Below are 9414 nucleotides of genomic sequence, written 5' to 3' on the forward strand. Positions count from 1 at the left end.
CCCCCCCCACGCGTTCTTCAAAAAAGAACAAACCCAGAAAGCAAATTTCCCAGAAAAACAAAAAACGAAAACCCCCCAGACGCGCAGCCACGCGTTTCTCGTCTCCCCCACGCGAACTCTCCCTCCCCGACGTCGCGCGTCCCCTCTCTCTCCCTTCGCGCTCGTATAGGCGCTGTTGGAGCAGCAACGGAGTCCTACAGCCTGCCCAGGATGTACGATTCCGCAGCGCACAAGACGACGCGCGATTCGTCCTTGGTTGCGTGAGATTGAGCCACGTAGCGCGAGAAGGACTACATTTCTGATCTGGGTCGTCAATTCCTCCCTTTCCCCTTTTGGGATGGGACGAAATAGGGGGGAATTCTTCAGAATATGGTTTGTTCTGTTACAGGAAAGAATTCAAAATTTGCGTTTAGGTGGGTTTTGACCCCGACTGCAATCCCGGGTTTCCCCATTCTATTGACCTAATCTCTCCATCTATATATTGTCGCTTTCTTCTACTCCAAAAGGGGGATTTTTTTTTTTGGGAGCAAAAATTTTTCTAGCGACTTAAGAAAGAATCAACAAAATTGTATAACACGAGAGGTCCCAGTTCTGTTCGGGAATTGTTGGCTGAAGTTCTTTTGCTATTGTCACTTAAACTAAAGAATTTTGGGGTTAGAGATTTCGTATGTAGAAAATTTTGTTTGAAAATCTTGGGGAAAAACTTTGAAAGACAGACAAATACGATGGAATTCCAAAACAGGGGAGCGACTTGAATTTGCTCGGTTCTCCTTATTTTCCATCGCCCTGTGCTGCTCGTTGGAGTTCTTAAGATCGCGCTCCGGTGGTGAAGTCGCCTGCTGCTCGCGCCGTCCCCGTCGCTGCCCCGTAAAAGGTATACAACTTCGCCTCTCTCGCAGTTTTGTTTTACTTTTGGTTTATTCGAGCATGTGTTTGTTTGTTTAGTCGGTTATGTTGTTCTGATAGCTCGCTGAGGATGATTTTCCTTGCCTTCGAGGCTAACTCCCAAGTATGTTGCTTCACCACGTCCTAACAATTATCACATCTCCTAAGATATGAAAATACTTCCTTCATACCAAGTTTATATGTTTGGGAATCTATTTTCACTTGAGCTTAAGTTTCATATTATTGCTTTAGTTGTTTGAATTGCTCGAATGTCGTCTTGTCACGCTATTTTATTTCAATCTAAAAGGACGAATCTGGATATGTATAAATCATTTCTGGAAATATTGTTTGCTTATTTTATCTCGACTTCAAGTGTCTATCTCTTCACTATGTGTATATTTTTATCTTCAATATATTTTATTTGGCGTAAGATTCGCGTTTTGTGTTTTTCTCGTTTCCTTTGACGTTTTTTTTGGAATTAATCTTCATATTGCTTATTTTGTTCTGTTTTTACTTAGTTTTGGTAGTTTCCTTTTTTTAAAAATTTGCTTGAATGTATTTAACATCACGAGGCGGATGCTCACCTCATCTTATGATCTTTTGGGTAGTCTGTATTCATTTATTTATATTATTTTCATTTTTTTTGTTGTTGAGGTTGTGGCTTTAGTGTTGGTTGATATTCAAATGGCAGTTGAGATGTACTTGTTTTTTTTATATGTGTCGTCATTTATTTTACTATGTTTTCCACGAATTCTTGTCACAATTGGGTCTAAACATTCTCTTCACTGTTTACATAATATCGATGTCGTTTTTATGCCATAGATGTTCAATTAGCATGATTTACAATGTGCATTTGTCTTGCCTAAATGTTAATAAAGCGTTGTGATTTCTTTATTTGCCTTTGTTGAGTGTTTATGCGTAAATGTTTTATTTCTTATGCTTTTATGAAGCATCCCAGTTGGTGTTGTTTTGTTCATACTTCCTATATGCCTAGTTAGTCAGCCTATTTGACTAATTCTTTTTTTCTTCTTCTTATTTCATTGTGGCACGCAAATCTGCGTGAGCTCTCTACGAATTTCCCCTCTTTGCGTTTCGAGAGAGTCGTAAAGACTCACAAATTCCCTTCATCGAGTCAAGCCTTAAAACCGACGAAGAGATTCCGAAGTTCAGAGTATTGAAGAAGTGGATTAGAAGACTGCTTGATTTTCTTTACCTTTTGTATTTTATTTTGTAATGGGCATAAGCCCTTGTTGTTTTTTTTTTGTTTTTTTAATCTTCTTGTATTTGTTTTATTTTGTATGTTTAGACTAGGACAGGTGAATGGTTTAAAACCCAAAAGCAGGTGGGTCAAAGTTTCGGTCAAGGCGAACAGCACCCGAAAACTTGGACCCAAATCTCTCTCTCTCCCTCTCTCTCTCTATCTCTCTTTGCTACTTGTTTACGTTTTGTTTTGAATGCCGTTAGCTTAGGATTAGAATAACCCCCCAAACCCTCCGAAGCGCCTTTCTATTTTATCAAGCTAAAACTAAGTCTTAAAACGATAATGTTTCAATTTCGCAAGGCTTGTTTAGATGAAAACCTTGAGAAAGTTTAACTTCGAAACAGATTCGCAAAATTGCAAGATAAACAATGAATATTTCAAAAACATGTAAATTCGCCTAAGTAAATTTCTAATAAGTTCAATAACAAAAGATTCGCAAACGTTAAAATAAATAGTCAAATTGTTAATCGTCGGAAAACCGTAGTTAGCGGAGCGTGTTAGGTGCTTTTTCGAAACCTTCCTAAGACGCTTATAGGAATCCCGAACCCTTAAAAGTTTTCAAACGATTTTCTGTTTAATTATTTGAAAACAAGTTTTTTCTTAATTTTTCTCATAAATTAAGTGGCGACTCCTAAAATGTCGAAAATATGTCTTTAAAATAAAACAAACTCTTTTCGAATTATTTTCGATAAATCATTAATGATTTGACTTAGAAAAGTTTTAATTATGTTCTAGGCTTAAACTGACTAATATATGATGATTTAGGGTAAAAACGACGTAACATAGGGTTTAAACAAAGTGGGAAAGGTCCAAAAGACATCTGGAAAAGTTTCTCTCGGATCAAACGATGTCCAGGATTGACGGTCTGTCGTCTGACCGAGGACCCGTCATTGGTCTGTCGAATGGGCCTATTCGTAAGGCCTTTACTAAAATGGGAATAAATTTTTACTCGGAGGTCTTATTTAGAAAGGTTAGTGGATATGGAAAGATAATTCAATTATCTATCTGTCGGTAGGTCATGTGACACCTAATTCATTTTGTGCTAATAGTTATGACCATTTGAGGTTGACCAAACTTCATTTTCCCTTAACTGTCTGCAAATTTTCCCCCTACGGACTGTATGTCCACATACGGGTTGTGCTGGTCATCCGTAGCTTCTTGTCAGAGAGTGGATGCAGGGAGTGTTGATCGACGGTCACGGACTACAGACTGTCGTTTGACCTGCGGACCGTAAGTCCGTTCGTCGTCCAAGACACAACCAATTTTTCTGGGCTGAAATGTTCGGGAGTTTCTAATCCCATCGATGGTTGTGCAGGACGGACTGTGGGTCATGCTACGGTCCGTCGATGCCACCGTTGGTTACACCTACAATTTTTTTTCTATAAATTTTGTTTTTGGTCTGTTTTGTCTACGGGGTGTTACACCCCATATGGCCGATATTTAAATAATTTGAATCATATTTTGTGATATTTTCATCTTCATTCCTTTTTTGGACAACTGTTAAGGAAACATCCCCTCACGGTTATGTATATTAATTAAAAATTTCATAGAAAATGGATAACTAAGAAAAAGAAGAAGAAAATGAAAAAAGGAATTCAGAAATTACATGAACAAGCGAACTGACTTGAATGTTGTTTGAGCTTTTGGCTGAAAGGGGGAGAAATAGGAAAGTTGTGCGGCAATTGAAGAAAGTAAAAAAAATTGGAGCATAGAGAAAAGGAATATTGGGTAACGTGTTTAAATAGAAAGAAAGGCAATGTTTACGAGGATAATGTACGCACGCGCACACTCACGCACAGACATGCACGCCCGCGCACAGATCTACCCGCTCACACCCATGCGTACGGGCACACAAACACACAATAACGAGGTAGGTCATGATCGACATGCCTGCTAGGCAGTTGCACTATTTTTACTTTTTTGATAGTTTTTCTGTTTTAATTTGTTTTTTTTAAATTTCTTAAATATTTAAAAATTATGTAACATATAATATAATTACTGATAATTACCAACTTAAAATACTTGTATAAAATATAAAAAAAATTGATTGATTCATAATATGTCTATGTCAACTAAAATGGTATAAAAGAAGTAACATGCATTATTTAATTTGAAAACTACGTAGAAAATATTGTAAATCTCAATTGTTAATAATATTTGATTGAATTTTGAAAATCTATTTGTGCTACATACATCGGGATAAGAGAAGTAACATATAATATTATAAATTTTCAAAGACAACAACATAGATGATGATGCTGTTGTTGTGCCTCCCCATATGATAATTAGACAAAGAGTTTTGAGAAGAATGATGGCAATTTTCGTTTGTATCGTCGATGGAGGGATGCTCAAGAGAAGGAATTTGAGTCAACTAAGGGACTTAATTCTAAGGATGATTGATTCCACTGAAACATGACTATAATTTATTCTCTTTTTTCTAATTAGACGAAGAGAAATGGTTATGGAAGAAAGGTAGATTGAAAAGCAAAGTTCTTTTTTTTCATTGTAAATGTGACATTAATGGATAGCAATTCAATAACTTTGTATTTATGATTTTATGTATGAGTACTAGTTTTAAATTAAGAATGTTAAAATTGAGATCAAACACAAACCTTGTTAAAAATAAATAAGAAAACGAAGACATATAAAACGTGAAAAGACTAAACATACGGTATTAATGAGAATTTTAGTAGATAAGTTTGTTGATTAAATAATTTAAATCATATTTTGTGATATCTTCATCTTTATTCTTTGTCTGGACAATTGTTGAGGAAACATCCTCTCAGTGTTACATATATTCATTCAAAATTTCATAGTAATTGGATAACAGAGAAAAAGAAGAAGAAAATGAATAAAGGAATTCATAAATGACAAGAACAAGCGAACTGACTTGAAGGTTGTATGGGCTTTTGGCTGAAAGGGGGAGAAACAGGAAAGTTGGGAGGCAATTGTTGAAACTAAAAAAAAATTAGGCCTTATATAAAAAGGAATATTGGGTGACCTGTTTAAATAGAATGAAATGTGAAGTTTACAAGGGTCACGCGCTTGCGCACACATACCCAGGGACGGGCACACGCCCACACACGGGCACATGCGCGCGCTCACATCCACGCGCGCGCGCTCACACGCACGCACACACACGCGTAGGTGTGCACACACTATAACAAGGTAGGTCATGATTGACATGCCTGCCTGTCATTTCCACTATTTTTCTTTTTTGATGTTTTTCTTGTTTAAATATGCTTTTCTAGTTTTTAAATTTTTTAAATATTTAAAATTATGTATATATACTATAAATAATGATAATTACCAACTTAAAATACTTGTAAAAAGATATAAAAAATTTTATTGATTAATTAAATTATTATATCTATGTAAAATAAAATGGGATAAAAGAATTAACATGTGTTATTTGATTTGGAAACTACGCAGAAAGTATTTTAAATCTCAATAATTAACAACATTTGATTGACTTTTGAAATTCTATTTGTGCTACATACATCGGGATAAGAGAAGTAACATATATTATTAAACTTTTTCCAAGATGAGTACACTGCTGATGATGATGTTGTTGTGCCTTCCCATATGATTTTAGATAGATAGTTACGAGAAGAATGGTGGCAATTTTAGTTTGTATCGTCTATGGAGGGATGCTCAAGAGAGGGAATCTGAGTCAACTAAGTGACTCAATTCTAAGGATGATTGATTTTACCAAAACATTATAATATAGTCTCTTTTTTCACATTGGAAGCAAATAAATGGTTAGGAAAAAATGGTAGATAGAAAAGAAAAAAATATTCATTTTTTTTCATTGTTAATGTGACATTGATTGAATATGAATTCAATAACTTTGTGTATTTATGATTTTCTGTATGAGTACGAATTTTAAATTAAGAATGTTAGAATTGAGATCAACCACAAAGCTTGTTTAAAAAAAAAAGTGCAGACATATAAAATGGGAAAAGACTATGTACGGTATTAAGGAGAATTTTAGTAGTTAAGTTGGTTGACTACCTGAAAACTGTTGACAATAGTTCGATTCCCCACATTGTAATCTCCTTCCTTATTTTCCTTTTCAATAACAATTAAAAAATATTGTTAAAATAAATCATACAAAGAAAAATAAAATCTTTCAACATTCAATGAGCAAATAAATAGACTTACCCCATTTAACTAGTATATAAATAATTTGAATCATATTTGTGATATCTTCATCTTCATTCCTTTTCTGGACAATTGTTGAGGTAAATTCCTCTTAGGTTTATGTATATTGATTCCGAATTCATAATAATTGGATAACTGAGAAAAAGAAGAAGAAAATGAAACAAGGAATTCAGAAATGACAAGAACAAGCAGACTGACTTAAAGAGTTGTTCTGAATTTTTGCTTATAGGGGGAGAAACAGGAAAGTTGGGCGTCAATTGGATAAAGTAAAATAAATTAGGGCTTAGAAAAAAGGAATATTGGGTGACCTATTTAACAAGAATGAACGAAAAAGTTCACGAGGATCACGCACACACGCGCACGAGCGCGCACTCACAGCTTAAGCACACACACGATAACCAGGTAGGTCATTATCGACATGCCTGACTAGCTGCTGCACTATTTTTCCTTTATTTATGGTTATTTTGTTTTAGTTTTTTATTCTTATTTTTTTAATTTTATTAATATTTATAAATTATGTAATCTATACTATAAATAATGATAATTACCAACTTAAAATACTTGTAAAAAATGTATGAAATATTCGATTGATTCATAAAATTAATATATCTATATCAAATAAAATTGAATAAAAGAAGTAACATGTATTATTTAATTTGAAAACTACGTAGAAAGTATTCTAAATCTCAACAATTAACAAAATTTTATTGACTTTTGAAATTCTATTTGTGTTAGATACATCGGGATAAGAGAATTAACATATATTATTAAAATTTTGGGAAGACGAGTACACTGATGATGATGATGTTGTTGTTCTTCCCCATATGATAATTAGATAGATAATTTCGAGAAGAATGTTGACAAATTTCGTTTGTATCGTCTATGGACGGATGCTCAAGAGAAGGAATTTGATTCAACAAAGGGACTGAATTTAAGGATGATTGATTCTAAGGATGATTGATTTTACTGCAATATGAAATTATAATTTAATCTATCTATTCGTATTAGAAGCAGTGAAATGGTTAGGAAAAAATGTAGACAAAAATGTGGCACTGATGGAATATCAATTCAATAACTTTTTGTATTTATGATTTTCTGTATTACGAATTTTAAATTAAGACTTTCAGGACTGACATCAAAAATAAAACTTGTTAAAAATAAATAAGAAAATGTAGACATATAAAATTGGGAAAATACAAAACATTCGGTATTAAGGAGAATTTTAGTATTTAAGTTGGTTGACTACGTGAGAAATCTTCATTCCTTTTCTGGACAATTGTTGAGGAAACATCAACTCATGGTTACGTATATTCATTAAAAATTTCATAGTGAATTGATAACTGAGAAAAAAGAAGAAGAAAATCAAAGAAGGAATTCAGAAATGACAAGAACAAGCGAACTCACTTGAAGAGTTGTTTGGGCTTTTGGCTCAAAGGGGGAGAAAAGGAAAGTTGGGTGGCAATTGGAGAAAGTAAAAAAAAATAGGGCTTAGAAAAAATTAATATTGGGTGACCTGGTTAAATAGAATAAAAGACGAAGTTTACGAGGATCAGGCACTCAAACACGCACTCAAACATACACATGCGCGTGCACTCGTTTACCGCACACACACACACGCATGCACACGCACACGCGTGCACACACACGCACACACGTTCACATGAACACGTGCGCACACACGCACACACGACACCCTCCCTGCACACATAATAACTGTCATTCTGAAAAGGACATTTGGCAATCTAAACAATGTTTGTATCACACAAAATTGTAAGAAATAGGAACAAAATATTTAGTTAGGAAAAAACTACCTCGCGAAGAGATTTTTGAACTCAATGTTTTTATTTGTTCTTACTTGCTTGAGTCAATGTTTGTGACATGAACACTTGGGGCATGTCTATTACAAAACTCTGTAAGGAAAAATGATCAACTTAGAAGTTTTGCATAGCTTTGAGTGCAATAAATAAAAATGTCAAGTTTTTGTGGAATTGTTGAGTTTTAAAAAGGTGTGAATGGAAAATAAAGAGTTGCGACTTTTATGAAGAGTTGCGACTTTTATGAAATGTTGCGACTTTTATGAAGAGTTGCGACTTTTATGAAATGTTGCGACTTTTATGAAGAGTTGCGACTTTTATGAAATGTTGCGACTTTTATGAAAAGTTGTGACTTTTATGAAAATTTTTGACTTTTATGAAAAGTTATGAATTTTATGGAAAGTTGTGACTTTTATGAAAGGTGACGACCTTTCTGAAAGATTGTGACTTTTAAAAAGGTTTGTGATCTTCCCGGTAAGACACAATAAGAACCTTTTCGCACTAACCTTTGTTTTCTATGAATTGAGGGATTTCCTCTCATTTTAATATAAAATTCATGGACTTCTTCTTCAACTACTAAATCTAGTATTCTAAGTGTACTTTACGGCCGTTGAGTGGTTCGCTGACACCGGAGTTTTTGGTATCTATACTCTGGTAATTGAGATCATTTTACCTTGGGTGGTCATATTCCATATCAAACCTCGGATACTAGAGGGGAATAATTTCCTTTAGGGGACACTGTGAGTTCAGTCGACTTGATATTTTTCCTATTAAAATTTTTTCCAGATTATGGTACGGGTTTTCAAAATATTGGATTTGTGAATTAATTTCAGTTCTTCTATTCTTTTGTTCTTAACTGTTTCATTGAAGTTGGTAACTTTGTGTTTCTGCAAAGTTTGTTGGAATCAGTAAGATTCTTTAGACACATATTAACAACAATTCTTCTTTAAGAAAAATATTTCGTACATTTTTTTATAATCTATTTCTAATTCTAGTTTCGCTACTAGTTTTTATTTTCTAGTTGTGAAAATGTTCTTAAACTTTGTTGTCTTACAAAGATTTTCAAAGTTTTGTTCTAAGTATGTTTGAAATACAAGATGAACAACAATCTTAAGGAAATTATATACTGTTAGTATTTTTTGTATTCTACTGATTGAGAGTCTTATCATGGAAGTAGAAGATAAATGCATTACTTCTCCATAATTCGTTACTTTGTTTAGCAAGTCGAAGTGAGAATATAACAAAAAAAATTTATGGTATTCCGTTTAAAGATTACCAGGTAACCTTCTT

Source organism: Solanum pennellii, chromosome 1, assembly GCF_001406875.1.
Source record: "Solanum pennellii chromosome 1, SPENNV200".
NCBI lineage: Eukaryota > Viridiplantae > Streptophyta > Magnoliopsida > Solanales > Solanaceae > Solanum > Solanum pennellii.